General features: G+C 40.8%; 1 long non-coding RNA gene across 3 annotated transcripts in view; it reads right to left on the reverse strand.

The window, feature by feature from the left end:
* The window catches only part of LOC111097706, a 158503-nt gene that overhangs the window by 117481 nt on the left and 23735 nt on the right, over positions 1-17287 (reverse strand). The gene's annotated exons all lie outside the window — the stretch shown is intronic.

A 17287-nucleotide genomic window follows, 5' to 3' on the forward strand; every position in this document is an offset into this window, starting at 1 on the left:
GGGTATGGGGAGGTCAAGAAGTCCTTATAAGGGCTGATTCCCATAATGGGATGAGCACCCTCCCCTGGAAGGGGCGGTCCAAAAAAAGGTGGTGATGGTGGGAGTAGCAGGGATGCTTTAAGGCTAAAGGAGTGAAAAATAGGAACTGTGTCTGGGAGGGGGGTGGCAGGTAGGGGTTGTGACACTGATCTATGGGTCAAATAAATCCTTCTAGAAGTGTGGGTTAGCAGAGCATGATCCTTATCTGTGGTTGGAAAACAGCATGGTTGGAGCTCTTGGTTTCTTTGAAGTCTATTAAACACATACATATATGATTCACTCCCTCTTTTTCTAGTGTTTGCCTTAATGATATAACAGGATGAAGAAGGAATGAAAAAAGGCAGTGCTTTCTAGAAGGCCTGGATTTTTTTTTTAAGATTTTATTTATTCATGAGAGACAGACAGAGAGAGAGAGAGAGAGATAGGCAGAGACACAGGCAGAGGGAGAAGCAGGCTCCACGCAGGGAGCCCGACATGGGACTCGATCCCAGGTCTCCAGGACCAGGCCCTGGGCTGAAGGCGGCGCCAAACCGCTGAGCCACCCGGGCTGCCCTGGATTCTTTCTCCAGGTAGAAAATGAAATCATGGAGCCCCATGGGGTTTCAATCAGTGTTCTTATTATGGGCTGAGTTGTGTCCCCCCAGAATTCACATGGCCATGATGATATCCTGCTCTGCTTGGATGAGACCTGCTGTGCTTGGTGTGCCAGAAGAGAGGCAACAACTTCATTGGCTTTTCTGATAGTAGAAGCCTGGAAAGCAGTCATTTTCCTTGAACCAGCTGTGACAAGCTGAGGACCACATAAGCCTCACTGCTGTGGACAAGGCAGGAGCCCTGGGTCAGGTAGAGACCATGGCACTTCGCAGAGGCTCAGGCCTACAGGACAGGTGTAGGGACGTGGGGAGGCTCTATTTCAATGCTTCTCAAGCAAGTAAAATCTGGTTCAGAGGCCCCATCTTGCTGAGCAGGAATAAAATCTGCCTTCAGGGGAACTCCCCACCTCCATCCCCCCAAGATTACATAAGAACCAGGAACCTGGCAGAGTGCTAGGGAATAGAGAGGAGCCCTCATCCTCTCAGGCCCCAGGACTGCCCCACTGTCCACATTTCCCATGCATGGTCCCTTGGAAGGGGCTCTGCTGCTTAATGGTCACATAGGATGAGTTAATGCTGGGAGCTGTGGGGTCTGTGGTCAAGCCCCTGCAGGATACCACAGTCTTTCCCCTTAGAAGTCCTGACCTCTTGCCAGAGCATTCCAGGGAGCAGGACCTGGTCACCACTGATGAGAATCTTGAACTCTTTCCTTCTCACACTTGGGAGTTAGTTCACATACATTCTCCCTCACTCACTCTGTGTTCCCTCCCTCCCGCCTCTCTCTCTCTCTCTCTCTCTCTCTCTCTCTCTCTGTCTCCCCACCTCCTTCCACCTTCTCTCCCCCTAGGGGAAGTTCAGGATTTCAGAAAAACAAAAGCCAGGAGGATAAGGTAAAGTCAAGCAGGCTGCCTGCTGGAAGGTAGCATGCAGGTGGGTAGTGGGTAAGAAAGTGGGGACAAAATGCAAATACACACTTAAACAATCATCTCACTATTCCCATTACACACAGCTTTGCTTCCTGGCCCTGGTCTTGAGTTGAGAGAGCCTTAGGATCCAAGTCAGGCACAGAAGCCTTGCAGCTACACTCAAGGCCACTGAATTGCATCCCCCTCTATGTAGGGACCATGTCTTGCTCATTATGATAGCTGTTGTTTACTCAGGGCATTCCAAGTGCTCAGTGGTTTTTTTTTTTTTTTTAATCACTTATCTTGAACCCTAATGGCATTTGAAAGTAGATGTTATATTATCACCTTTTAACAGATGGGGACATTGAGTCACAGGCAGGTGGTATCCCAAAGACTTCATGGCAGAGAGTTGCCAGAATGGATTTGAACCCATGTCTGAGTAGCTCTGCCTCTCTGAGTGCCCAGCCCAAGGCCTGCTTCTGAAAGGTGCTTAGCAGATGCAGCTCCATACATCCCCTCCATGCAGAAAACACTGGGAAGGGCAGGAGTCAGGACCAGCCCCACACAGTGCCTCCCTCGGTCTGCTTAGCTTAACAAACCCTGCTAAGGAAGGAATAAATGGTGTGGGGAGAAAAGAAGCTTATTCACATAATTTTCAAGAATGCCATCTCCTGTTGAATTGACACCTCCTTGCACGTCCTGGTCAAAGGTAGTGGCACACGGTCAAGGCCAGAGGCAGTGGCTACTTTCACTGCACACAGGCTGGAGGGCACTGTGTGAGCCAAGTGAATGCTGTGGAGGCTTCTCTCTTACTCGAAACCTTCTGGGATTCTTCTTTATGGCTCCAGAGATGGGGAAGTATCCTTATTCTTTAGGGATAGATCACATTATGAATGGAATCTGTTTCAGAAGAATATTTCTAGACAATTTCACAGCCTGAAGCATTCTCCTTATAGCACCATATAGCTTGGGTGAGGGTGGTGCGAGGGTCGTGACTGGGTATGTGTGGGAGTGTGTGTGAAATTTGTGTGAGTTCATGCATTTGTATATCAGCCCCTCTGCCTGGCTCCACCATTAGCCACCTCTGCTATATCCAGACTACTTAACAGGGGCACAGCACAGCTATAAGAATCTGTAGCAGCCAACCTGCCATTCACACGAACACCTTCATTTCTGCCCTGACAACAAAGCTTGTCGAGTTGGAGGGCTCCAGAGCCATTCTCTTTAGGCATTCTTCAACTTTGTTTCCTCTGGTGCTACCTTCTCTGAAGTCGTTATTACTCATTACGTATATTGCACACAGAGAAAAAGTAGGTCAAGGATTAAAAAAAAAAAAGAAAAAAAATCACCTTCAGGAGAAGCACTCATATTGTGTAAAGCTATTTTGAACTTGCATGAGATTTTTTTAAAGGGGGAAATACTTTGTGTCGGGGTGGCTGCTGACTTATGAGTAAGTGCCCATCCAGAGCCTTTTATATGTTAAACACGTGATCTCAGAATTCCAGTTTTAAAAGATAATTCTGCCCAGTGGGATAAGCAACTTCTATGTCTAGGTTCTATACAATACAGGCCACGTTGAGGATCCCCAGCTGAACAGGAACAAGGGAATCCTGAGAACTCCCCATAAATGGACACAAAGAATGAGAAAGAAAAATGTGAGCCTGACCTTCTAGACACATGCCTCCCAGAGTTAGAGCAAGGCCACTGGGCACCCTGTGCTAAGGGGAACCTTAGAAAGTCAGAAGCTTTGGAAGGAAACATCCCATATCATTCTGCTCTAATATACACTCGCTCCATGCTGGAAGCTCTGCTGCTAAAATGAGTATATTTAGGAGGAATAAAAGGTATATTAGGATCAAGGTGACAGGTTGTAAGATGTCTATAATCAAGGCTTCCTGGCTATGATGGTTAATTTTGTTAATTTGATCGTTAATTTGGCTGGGCCATGGTGCTTAGCTATGTAATAAAACATTCTGGTTGGTTCTGTGAGTGTGGTTTTAAATGAGATCAGTGGACTCTGAATAGAGCAGATTGCCCTCCATAATGTAGAGGGGCTTCATCCAATCAATGGAGGGCCTAAATGAAATAGAAACCTAACTTCCCCTGAGGAAAATGGAATTCTACAGACAGATGACCTCCAGACCTGAACTGCAGCACTGGTTCTTGCCTGGTCCTCCAGCCTGCCAGTCCACCCTGCAGATTTTGGACTTGCCATCCTCTATAACCACGTATATAATATAGTAGATATAAATAATCTCTCTCTATGGATAGATAAAAATATATAGATTTCTGGGGAAAGAGAGAGACAGAGAGAGAGAGAGAGAAAGAAACAGACATACAGACATCCTATTGGTTCCATTTTCCTGGAGAATCCTGACTAATACACTGAAGGAAGAGGGCCTTGCTGTAGAACTTAATGGAGGAGGAATGTAGTAGGGAGTGTGGCACAGCTACGGTATCTGGGCTCAAGTATAAGACTTGGTCTTAGGCTGCCCTGGGTAAGGGGGATGTGTGTGCTTCACATGCCCAGACTGCTGTGGCTGCTTGCTGCTCCTGCTTTCCAGGGCATAACCAAGTTGGGCTGCTTTGCCATGGTGGGTTATTATGATGGTGTCCAGAGGTCTATAGGCATTATCTCATGCAATCTTATTTTTCTCTCTTTCATAAAGGAAGTAAGGGAGGGAGAGAGGAAGGGAAGGAAGGAACAAGAGGCTAGACTAGCGTTTAGCTCTGCTAAATAGTTCTTGTTTAGTTATGCTTCCCTGGGAAGAAGCCCACGGTGTCCTGCACATCCTTCATTCTATAACTGGGTGATTTCACTGGGAACACATCACTGTAGTAGGCCATCACTGAACTGGTTGGCTAAGAAAGCAGCATTCCTGCTTTTTTAGAAACTTCCATACAATATAATTCTCTATGGCATTTAGCAATTGTGGGTTGTGACTCTGATCAAGAAATAAGCATCTGATAAAATAACAGCATGATGTTAAAGGCAAAAACACCCCCAAATCTTTAATTATTTTAAATAGTGAAAGTGTGTGAGAAGCCTTATAACAGTAGAGCTAAAATGTACCATTAGGGAGGATTTAATCTATTTTTTCAAGTGAAGAACAAGATCCAGATAATTATGTGAAATATTTATAGTACTTACAACCCATCTCATTGAGCAGATCTGAGAATAGAACCTACATTTCCAAATAAACACATTCCATTTACCACACTTTAAGAAAATCCTTGAGAAGAGGTATTCGTACACTGTCTCCAAGATTGTGGTAATGGCTATAACATTTTCTGACTACATAAAATAAAAGTCTACCTTATTCATGTTTTCCCTAAAGTTAATACACTCACTGTAAAATCTGCTAACTAATTGTAAGAACAAAGACTGCTGTTCTTTCTTAGAGTTTACTTGGGCTTTGGGGAGACAATTTGGATAGCCAACATCTCTTAAAATTGCTATCTAGGGGACACCTAATTGGTGATTTTTTTTTCCTCTCAAAAAGTTCCTGTAATAGGCAGTAACCTTTAAAGTCATTCTAGAGAGAATTCCTTTCTAAGAGTAGCTATTACATTCTTTTAAACCCTGCATTAACTGATTGGCAAAACGGAAACTTGACAGTTCAGCAAGGGAAGGCAAGCCAGGGCATGAAGTAATATATGATAAAGTGGTAAATCCATAGGCAGAGTATTTAAGGGCTGAGGGAATGCTACAAATATGAAGGATGAAGGAGGGGTCGACTCAGAACTGGAGGGTGGAGTCAGGAGAGGGCCTCAAAGATGACTATAGAGGACACTGGGGACTGGAGAGCACAAGGATGTTGATTTTAATGCAAATCACTGCAGTCTCTTATCACTCCTCTTTTGTCTGCTACAGTTTCATCAGCTCTTCTTTCTATCTTCATGCAAAGAGATACCTTTGATGTCTAGGCATCATTCTCTTCTCACTTTCCATGCTGGAAGCCTTGCATTGCTACTGTGGCAGCCTTAACTAGATAGAATATCAAAATCTTCAAACTGCTTCATTCCAGCCTCCACTTCACCAATCCATCAAAATTGCCCTAGCCAATGATCACCATATAACTATACAGACCAATCTAATGAAAACGTTTCAGTGTTCATTCCATATGACTTTTCAACAGCCTTTGGCATAGCTGGGCCACTCTCTCCTTGAAACACTTTTCTCTCTTGTTTCTGGGATATTGTACTCCTGGCATTTCTATTATTCTGTCCCTCCTTCTGCATTGCCAAAAATTCTTCCACTACACAATGTTTACATGTTGGGTTCCTCATGCTTGGTCCTGGGTTATCTTCCCTTTTCCCGCTCTCTTACTCTCTTAAGAGAATTGCCTGCCCCGGCTAGAAATACCATGGATTTAGGAAGTAGTGGTAGGTAGAACCCTCCCCACTAAAAGAAACCCAACATCCAGACCTGGCAAAAGACTTCCTGCCCCTTCAGGCAGCAACCATAGCTGCCTGAAGGGGAGCCCAACAGCACCAGATAAGACAGGCAGACTGAAGACTAAAAAATTAAACTGTTATTGGAACTAGAGCCTACAAAAGTAAGGCAAGACACACATACTAAACCCAAACAGGGTATCCAACTACTAATATGAAAGATTATAGGACTTAGTCTCCTAACATAATAGACAAAGTTTCCAAGATAGAATTTTTAAAAATCACCTGTCAGACCAAAAACAGAACAAAACAAAATCACATACTGAATGAGGAAAGACAAAAGAACTAGTATTCACACTGAGATGAATCAGGTACTGGAATTTTTGATAAGATTTTTAAAGTAGCCATTATAAAAATGTTTCAATAGTCAATAATAAATTCTCTTGAAATAAATAAAAATCTGAGTAAAGAAATGGAAGTTATAAAAAAAAGAACCAAATGAAAATTACAGACCTGAAAATACAATGACAGAAATTAGAAAAACCTTACTGGATGGGCTCAATAGTTGCATGGAGATGAATGAGGATAGAATCAGTGGACTTGCAGATAGTCATCCCATTTGAAAAAGAGAGAAAATAGACTGAAAAAAATGATCAGAGATTCAGAGAACTGGGAAATGATAAGAAAAGACCCAACATATATATCCTTAGAGTCCCAGAAGGAGAGAAGAAAGAGGGCATTGAAAGAGTATTGGAAGAAACAATGATTAAAAAATGTCTTGAATTTGGCAAAAGACACAAACCTACAGATCCAAGAAACTAAACGAACTCCAAACAGTATAAACCCAAAGCAATCCACATCAAACACACCATAATTAAACTAAAGCTAAAGTCATAGAAAAATCTTGAAATCAGTCAAACACAAGCAATACCTTGTCAATAGGGGGAAAACAATTTGAATTTGATTCTTCATATGAAATCATGGGAGCCAGAAAAAAGTGGCACACTTTTCAAGTGCTGAGAGAGAAGAACTGCCAACTGCACATTCTGTATCTGGCAAAATTCTCTTCAGGAATTGAAGAGGAAATAAAAAAGCTCCTCAAACAAAGGAAAACTAAGAGTTTATTGCTAGCAGACCTTTAGCAGATTGGCTAAAAGAAGTTCTGTAAACAAAAAGGGAATGATAAAAGAAGGAAAAGAGAATAATGAAAAGAGCATAAATAAGGATAATATAGGCTATAGTTTTTCTTATAAGCTTTAGAAATCATATTTGATTATTGAAATCAGAGTTATAGCACCATCTGATGTTCAAGAAAATATTTAAAAGTGAGGGAGGTAAAAGGACCAAATGGAACTGAGATTTCCATACCTCAATTGAAGGTAAAATATTGATACCAGTAGACTGTAAGTCACATGTATATACTGTGATACCCAGAGTAACCACTACAAAAAGTATACAAAGATATATTCTCAAAAACACTATAAATAGAGGTGCCTGGGTGGTGCAGTGTGTCCAACTCTTTGTTTCGGCATAGGTGGTGATCTCAGGGTCATGAGATGGAGTCCTGTGTCAGGCTCCACTCTCAGCAGGGAATCTGCTTGGGTTACTCTCTCCTTCTCCCTCTGCCTCTCTCTCAAATAAATAAATACATCTTTCTAAAAAACCACTATAAATAAATCACTATGGAATCTTAAAATTACTCAAGTAACCTGCAAGAAGTCAAGAAATGTGAAACAGAGGAATGAGAAGCAAAAGAAACAAATGGGAACCAAATAATAAAATGGCAGACTTAAGCAACTAAGATATAAATAATTACCTTAAATATAAATGGTCTAAATACTCCAAATGGAAGATTGGATTTTAAAAAGTAATCCAAATGTTTACACAAAAACTCATCTCAAATTCAGTGACACAGGTAGGTTAAAAGCAAAATTTGGGAAAAATAGCCATTAAAACAATTTTAAAAATCAGGACTGTTTTTTATTTTAATATTAAATAGAGCAAAGAAAATCACTAGAAATAAAGAGGAACATTACATAAAGGTAAAGGCATCAATTCATGAAGATGATATAACAGTCCTAAATGTGAATGCATCAAACAACTTAGTCTCAAAATACATGAAGTAAAAACTGATAGAGCTAACAGGAAAAATAGAAAAATCCACAATTAGTGCTAAAGACTTCAACACTCTTCTCTCAGCAACTGAAAGAGCTGCTGGTTGGAAAATCAACAATGATACAGAAGATCTAAATAACACAAATAATAAAAACTACTTGGTATATACAGTATACTCTATCAAATAGCACTAAACTAAACATTTTGTTTCCAGTGCCCATGGAACATTCACCAAGACTCTATTATGGGCCATAAAACAAACCTCAACAAATGTTAAAGAATTAAAATCATAGTATGGTCTCTGGTCACAATGGAATCAAATAAGAAATCAACAACAGAAAAATAATTAAGCAAGTGGAAATTGAACAACACAATTATAAACAATTCATGACACAAAGGAATCTAAAGGAAAATTAAAAAAAATACATAGAACTGAATGAAAACAATTTTATACAGCAAATCAAAATTCATGGGATGCAGCTAAAGGAATAATATGAAGAAATTTATGGCCCTAAATGCTCACATTGGAGAAGAGGAAGCTCTAAAATCAATAATCTAAGCTCCTACCTTAAAAAACTAAAGAAGAAGAGCAAATAACCCCAAACCAAGCAAAAGAAAGTAGAGATGAATGAAATTTAACATGGGAAAAGAATAGAGAAAACTGATAAGAAAATAAAAGCCAGTTTTTCAAAAATAATCAATAAAATTGATAAATCTCTAATAAGATTGGCAAAAATAAATACAAAGACAAATGAAAGACAAATCATCAATATTATAAGTGAAATGGAGTATATCACTACAAATCCTGCATCCTTTAAAAAGAAAATAAGGGAATATTATGAATAACCTTAAACCCATGTATTTGACAACTTCAAAGAAATGGACTAATTCTTTAAAAAACACAAACTACCACATCAACCAAGATGAAGTAGATAACCAGAATGACTCTTAAACTATTAAATAAAATCAGGTTAATAACTGAAAAATTTCCACAAAAGAAATCTCTGGTCACCAGAATTCTTCCAAATCCAAGGCGCGATTATTGCTAATTGAAAACTTCCAAACATTTAAAGAATTATCACTAATCTTATACTATCTCCTCCAGTAAGAAGAACAAAAAGGAACATGTCGCAACTCACTTTTATGAAGCCAATATTACCCTAATGCTAAAACCAGGAAAAAAAAAAAAAACAGTATAAAGAAAACAACAGGTCAAAAACTCTTGTGAAATTAGATGTTAAAACCCTTGACAAGGGGTAGCCCAGGGAGCGCCACCTTCAGCCCAGAGCCTGATCCTGGAGACCCGGGATCAAGTCCCACGTGGGGCTCCCTGCATGGAGCCTGCTTCTCCCTCTGCCTGTGTCTCTGCCTCTGTGTGTGTGTGTGTGTGTGTGTGTGTGTGTGTGTGTGTGTTTCCCATGAATAAATAAATAAAATATTTAAAAAAAAACCCTAGACAAAATATTCACAAACTTCACCCAATAATCTATAAAAAAATTATACACCATAAACAAATGGATTTCTTTCAGTCATGCAAGTTTGATTCAACATTCAAAAAATCATTCAATAGTAGGCTTTATATCAATAAGCTAATGTAGAAATATCATATAATCATATCAATTGGCATAAAAAGTATTTGATAAAATCCAACACAATTCATAATAAAAATCTCAGCAAATTGAAGGGAATCACCTCAACTTGACATAACTTCTACAAAAAAATTACAATTAATATTGCACTTACTAAGGAAAGACTGCTTTCCCCAGGAATCTATGAAAAACCTTCTAGAACTATTAAGTGAGCTCAGTAAGCTCACAAGATACAAAATCAACAAAGAAAATGAATAGCATTTCTATATACAAGCAATGAACATGTGGAAACCAAAATTTAAAAATATAATACCATTTATAATCACTCCAAAGAAAATGAAATAGTTAGGCGTACATGTAACAAAACATGTACAGGATCTCTATGCTGAAAATTATAAAATGTGATGAAAGAAATTAAAAAAGACCTAAATATATGACAAGCCATACTGTGTTCATGGATTGGAATACTCAACATAGTAAAGATGTCAACTGTTCCTGAATTGATCTACAGGTTTAATGCAATTGCTAACAAAATCCAAGCAAGATTTTCTGTAGACATAGACAATCTTATTCTAAAATTTATATGGTAAAGCACAAGGTAAGAACAGCTACAATAACCCTGACAAAAAAGAATAAAGCAAGAGGAATCATTCTACTCACTATTAAGGCCTGTCAATAACTATAGTAGTCAAAATAGCATGGTAGTAGTGACAGAAGGCTAAACACTTACATCAATGAGAAAATAGCAAACTCTATAAAGAACTTATTAAACTCAACAGCAAAGAAACAAACAATCCAATCATGAAATGGGCAAAAGATATGAACAGAAATTTCAGAGAGGAAGACATAGACAAGGCCAACAAGCACATGAGTAAATGCTCCGCATCATTGGCCATCAAGGAAATACAATTAAAAACCACAATGAGATACCACTCACACCAGTGAGAATGGGGAAAATTAACAAGACAGGAAACAACAAATGTTGGAGAGGATGTGGAGAAAAGGGAACCCTCTTGCACTGGTGGTGGGAATGTGAACTGGTGCAGCCACTCTGGAAAACTGTGTGGAGGTTCCTCAAAGAGTTAAACATAGAACTACCCTACGACCCAGCAATTGCACTGCTGGGGATTTACCCCAAAGATACAGATGCAGTGAAACGCCGGGACACCTGCACCCTGATGTTCACGGCAGCAATGTCCACAATAGCCAAACTGTGGAAGGAGCCTTGGTGTCCATTGAAAGATGAATGGATAAAGAAGCTGTGGTCTATATATACAATGGAATATTACTCAACCATTAGAAACGATGAATACCCACCATTTGCTTCAACGTGGATGGAACTGGAGGGTATTATGCTGAGTGAAGTAAGTTAATTGGAGAAGGACAAACATTATATGTTCTCATTCATTTGGGGAATATAAAAAATATTGAAAGGGAATAAAGGGGAAAGGAGAGAAAATGAGTGGGAAGTATCAGTGAAGGTGACAGAACAAGAAAGACTCCTAACTCTGGGAAATGAGTGAAAGGGGAGGTGGGCAGGGGGTTGGGGTGACTGGGTGACAGGCACTGAGGGGGGCACTTGACGGGATGAGCACTGGGTGTTATACTATATGTTGGCAAATTGAACTCCAATAAAAAATAAAATTAAAAAAACAAAAAAAGAGAAAATAGCAAACTCAGAGATAGACAAATATGATCAATAATTTTTGACAAGATGCAAAGGCAACTCAATAGAGGAAGGATAACCTTTTCAATAAATGTTGTTGGAGTGACTGGACATTTGTAGGCCCAAAAAATGAACCATGAGATAAACCTCACACCTTATACAGAATTAATTCAAAATGAATTACAGATTTAGAAGGTAAAATGCAAAACTATAAACTTTTAGAAAAAAAAAAACTGTAGGAAAATGTTTTCAAGAACCAGACCTTTGCAAAGAGTTCTTAGACTTGACACCAAAAGCATGATGCATAAAAGGAAAAGTTGGCAAGTGGATCCTCATCAAAATTAAATACCTTTGCTCTGTGAGAGCTAATGTTCAAATGATTAAAAACCAAATTATAGACTGGAAGAAAATATTTACAGACCACATATCTGACAGTATCTTTATATAGTATCTTTATATAGTATCTAGACTATATAAAGAAGGCACAAAACTCAAAAGCAAATACCAAAAAACTCAATTACAAAATGGCAAAAGACATACAGACATTTCACCAAAAAGGATTTACAGATAGTAAACAGGCACATGGAAAGATGTGTAACATCCCTGGCCATTGGAAAATGCCAATTAAAAACAGGATAAGACACCATTACATATGTACCATAATGACTGAAATAAAAAATTATAAAAAAGGGAGCCTGGGTGCCTCAGTTGGCTAAGCATCCGACTCTGGATTTTAGCTCAGGTCATGATCTCGGGGTCATAAGATGGAGCTCTGTGTTGGGCTCCCCACTCAGTGTGAAGTCTGTTGAGATTCTTTCCCTCTGTCCCTCCTGGCCTCCCTATGTGTGCTTTCTCTTTTGCTCTCTCTCTCATTAAAGTAAATTATTAAAATCTTTTAAAAAAATAGTGACAATACCAAAAACAGGAAAGGATGAGGAAAAACTGGATCTCTCATTCATTGCTTGTGGTAATATTAAATGGCACAGCAATTCTGGAAAAGTTTTACAAGTTTCTTATAAAATTAAACATGCAGCTTCCATATGACTCAACAATTACTCTCTCATCTTTTATCCCTGAGAAATGAAAACTTATACTTGCACAAAAACCTATGTATAACTGTTCACAGCAACTTTGTTATAGCCCAAACTGAAATTCACCCCCATATCCTTTCATTGGTTAAACAGACTGGTACATCCATACCACAGAATACTTACTACTCATTAATATATAGAAATGAACTATTAGTACACTCAATAACTTTTGGTGAATCTCCAGTGAATTATTATGAGTAAAAAGAAGCTAATCTCAAAAGGTGATGTGCTGTGTGGTTTCACTTATATAACATTTTTGAAATGACTAGTGCCTGCCAAAGATTAAGATGGAATCGTGGGTAGATAGAGATGGGTATGATTACAAAAGAACAACAAGAGGGATCCTTAGATGTTGAATAGTTTCAACTATTGACTGTGTTGTGGATACATGAACTCAGGTGATAAAACTGTATAGGTCCTAACACACACACACACACACACACATACAAATAAAGGAAAATTTGGGAAATCTGAATATGCCAGTGGATTGGAGCAGTGTCCATATCCCAGTTGTGTTATTATATTATAGTTTTACAAAACGCTACTATTGGGGAAACTGGGAAAAGTATATAAAGGATCTTTTTCCTGGATAGGAGTTCTCAACAGGACTAAAATTTTTTCAGTGTCAAGGATATGTGCTCTGGCATATATATATTCTCACACAATACTCACCACCGAGCCTACCACATAGTAGCTTTTCAATGAAGCCTAAGAATTCCCTTATAATTGATTATATCATCTGATGAAGTTGGCATCAGGATATTTAACAACAGATCCTCGGAAAAGTTTCAATTGTGGGTATTTACTTTTTCTAAGGACAATCTCTCACGTGAAGGCCACTGGCATATACCTTTAGTACATTCCTCTGCATTTGTTACACATACACATGACATGCACAACTGCAAAGACTATGGTTGGATAAGGACTTCCGAGCAATGGTTCTCATAGCAACCAGCAAAGAGCCACTTCACATGTGTACTTATAAAATCACTGGACATGACTCAGACTTGCAATCCAGCTTCTGCTGGAAGTATGTTTCTTTCTCGGGTTCATGTTTTATTATGCTTATTATGAAGCACATTATTGTTACAAATTTAATACTCAATGTTGTTTTATCTCAAAGGGCTCCATATTGGGTCCCATCTATAACCTTAGATGAGAAGTGAGTACATTCAATTAAGTTAAACAATTGAACATTTTCTATATACAAGGCACTAACCTGAGATCTCTAGGGGCAACACAAGTGAATAAACAATAGTTCCTGTTTGTAGGCAGCTGACAGGTTACATGGAGGGTCTCTACCAATGCTGTCAGAGAAGACTGGGTTTGGTATAAGCTGTCAATCAGCACTGATAGGAGGCCCTGGGACCTGGGAAGTGATGACTTCCTAGGCCAGTGATGGGTGCCCTGGAGAGAGGCACAGGTTTACTGAAAGAACTGTGGGCTATAATGGTTAGGAGCCTGCTTGCCAAATCAGCCTAATTTGAATCCTCATTTCATCACTTAACAGCGGGTATTATGAGGCCCATTCCCCATCTTTAGAATCAGGAAAATATTAGCAACCACCCAGAGTTGGTGTGAGAAATAAAAGATAATACATGTGATCTACTTAGCACAGAGCCTGGCATACAGTAGGTGCTTCCTAAATGCTGGCTATTATTATTTAGCTGGGGGGGAGGGGCGAGAAGAAGATGAACAAGACAGAAGTCCTCCTGAGTAGCCTTCTGTCCAATGGTGAGCTAGACATGGATGCAGAGAGATTACAGAGCAATGGGATCCATATTATTACAGACCAGAAGAGATGGATGTGGATCTGACTCAGAAGGGCAGCAGATGCCTCATGATCATCACAGTGCCATTCACAGCTGCCTAAAGCAGGTTTTATTTACACTGCCTCCAGCTTTTGTGCTCACCATTTAGTAAGGACAGACAATGTGGACTGAGCACACTGACTGCCTGCTTACCGTGTTCATCTCCTTGTTCTGGCTCACCATTGCACTTGGCTGTTTGCAAAGCTACACAAGGGGAAGTGTTTTATGTGAGCTGTCCCAACAGATATTTGTCTCCTGGATTCCCCAGTACAGATGTGGCCTCAGAGAGAGACCTGCTGAGGACCCATCATTACCACACCCCCTCCAAGCACAGGCACATCCAGCTTGCTTATAGCTCACCACTTTTGGTGTAAGAACAAGACTGATGCAGTTACTGTTTCTTATCTCGAGGAAGGGTCCCCATTTCCTGAGGGGGGTGGTAGGTCAGGGTGGCAGAGAGATTGCATCTTGCAGCTCAAAGCATCTTTTTCCTTCTTGCTCTGAGTCAGCTTTGTGGGGTACTGTGATGCAGAAAGTGCCTTCTATGGACTCACTGGTCCTGTGGTCCAAACCAAGGTACAAATTCTCTCTCTGCCCAGTAGCCCCATCTTGGACCCTGGAGCTTGGCAGAGCTTGGTGTGTTCACTTTTAGTGTCCACCAGACACTGAGTTCTCATCTTCTGCACAGAGAACTATATAATCAGTCATAGTTTACAATCTGAGGTGGGAACTCTTAGAACTGTTAGTTTGAAGTTCTAGTTAATTTTGTCTAAACATAGTGATAGTTATATTTTAGAATGAATAATAACAGAGTGGAAAGGTGTACCATTTGTTTGCCTTCTTGACTAATATCAGCATATAGGGAGCATGGCGGGATCTGGGGCCTCCACACAGCCCACAGTCCCCCCAGGGGAATGGGCAGGAGCTGCAGGTGAAATAGTTGTAGGGAACTTGCAGCTTAAGATTGGCGAGCTCAATCTAGGAAAAGAGCTGAAAGCAGTCATAAGGAAGAGGATCTTTATTTATTAAAGGAATCTGTGAGATAACCTGCCAAATAAACATTCAGATCAGAATCTGAGTAACCACCGTGGGAGCTGAAGCCCAGAGTATATGGTCCTGTGAGCGAGTGGGGGCACTCCTGCATCCTCACAGCATGTGATGGTGGGGTCAAGCGGGTGTAGAGCAGGAACTGTGGGGTTCTCTTCTCTGAGCACGCAGGAGGTGAGCCCATCCCATCCTGCCCCATCTCTCCCCATGGAGAGTATCTTCTCCTGAGGTCCCAGGATTCAAGACCCAGATATTTTTTCCAGGTGTGAAGGCCGACTCCTGGTTTAGAGAGAACAGCTTCCTTTGTCCCTTTAGCCAAAGTCCCTAGAGACTCTGGTGCTGATCAAAAAGTGGCCCTGAGATGCATCAAAGCAGAGGTCAAGGTTACAACCTACACAGACGTAAGGTCCCTCTGCCCCTGAACAGCCTCTGAGGTCGGGCAGTTCCAGCCCTTCTGTGTCCCTCCACTGGTGTTGGCTCCTGGGAGACCATCCTCCTCTTCTGAACCACAACTCTCTAGCTCCTGGGACTCTGCCAGACTTCCTCAACCTGTCTTGAAGAATCACCAAAACTTCTTACATTGTTTTGATCCAAACCCCATTCTGGAGCTTTAAATGTTCCCAGTTTGTTTTGTAAAATAAAATCCATGCTCCTAGGGTTGGAGAAGTAATAATTAGATAAGGACAATGCTTCTAGGTTCTCTGGATGCATACAAGTCACATGTGGGGAACTGAAAAGAGGCACAGCCAGACCAGAAGGTTACCAGGATGATGAAGGTGCCAGAAGCCATGTATAGGAGAAGTGTGGTTGAGCAATGAGAAGACCAAAGAGCATGTGGCAGACAGACTCAGGGATTTTTTTTTTTTTTTTCAGACTCAGGGTTTGTCAGGTGGGAGAGGAAGGACACTAGTTCTTGTAGCTCCGAGGGCAGAGGCAGGACCAACAGGGGGCCATTTGGAGAGTAGGGGACAGATTCTTCGTCCCTAAGTGGGCCTTGAGCCCTGTTGCTGGTTTCCATAGGGGATGTCTGTATGGGAAGGTCAAACACAGAATGTGAGAAAGGATGGGGACATTCTTCAGTTCAGCCTGAAGCCCCAGCCATTCTGCGGGTGGGCAAACCCTGCAGGCTCCACCCTACTTCATCTTCAGCAAGATAGACAGCAGTGGAACCCACATATCCCTGAGCACCCACTATTCCTTGGGTTTGGTGGAGCTGGGTGTTCAGGCCTTCTGCTGGGGGTTCTGGGGAATGAATTCCTGCTCTGGGTGGCAGGGTTGAGTTAAATAACCCCCCGATCACCCTTATAGCTCTGCAAGGCTGCATTAAACCATGATTTATCTACTTGTTTTTCAGTAAGCTCCAAGTAATCTAGATCTAGTAGTCTAGATCTGTACAGGAGTAAGCCCTCCAAATTTGGGCACCCCACCCTTCTGGGCACCAAACATACATGGCACTCTTTGCCTTTCTGTGCCATGGATGTCTGGCTTCTGTCAGTCCTGTCTTGTGCTCTTTCAGCATCTCTACCTAAACACTAGCTTTACTCTGGTTTTGCCAAGGGTCTCCTTGCTCCCCAGGATGCAGCTGTCTTTACATCCAAACCCCTTGATCCAGGGTTTCCACCAGTTGCTGCCTGGGCTCTGGGAGCACTGGCCTTACAGGGGTCAGGCAAACTTTCCTTCTGTTCAGTTACACAGGTGACCCACTGACCTACTTTTCTGTCCTGCTTGGCATAACTCAGCATCCTTGCAGTCAAAGTGCCCCTCCTCCACGGATTTGTGATGTTTAGATTCTACGACAGGAAACATGAGGGTAACGGCCCTACAGATAAAAATGTAATGCACTGAGGTGTTCACAGCCGCCAGGCTGTCTCTGTTTAATTGCACAAACATCATTTATCATGAGACATGTGACAAATTCATCTGCATTTTTTTCCAGCTTACAACTCTGCGTTCTCTCATGCATGGCCATTAGGTTTGCTTCTCCTACTTACATATTTAAATGAAAACAAATTGGCTCATTTACTCTGAGATGCTCA

Source organism: Canis lupus, chromosome 10 (assembly GCF_011100685.1).
Source record: "Canis lupus familiaris isolate Mischka breed German Shepherd chromosome 10, alternate assembly UU_Cfam_GSD_1.0, whole genome shotgun sequence".
In the NCBI taxonomy this organism is placed as follows: Eukaryota; Metazoa; Chordata; class Mammalia; order Carnivora; family Canidae; genus Canis; species Canis lupus.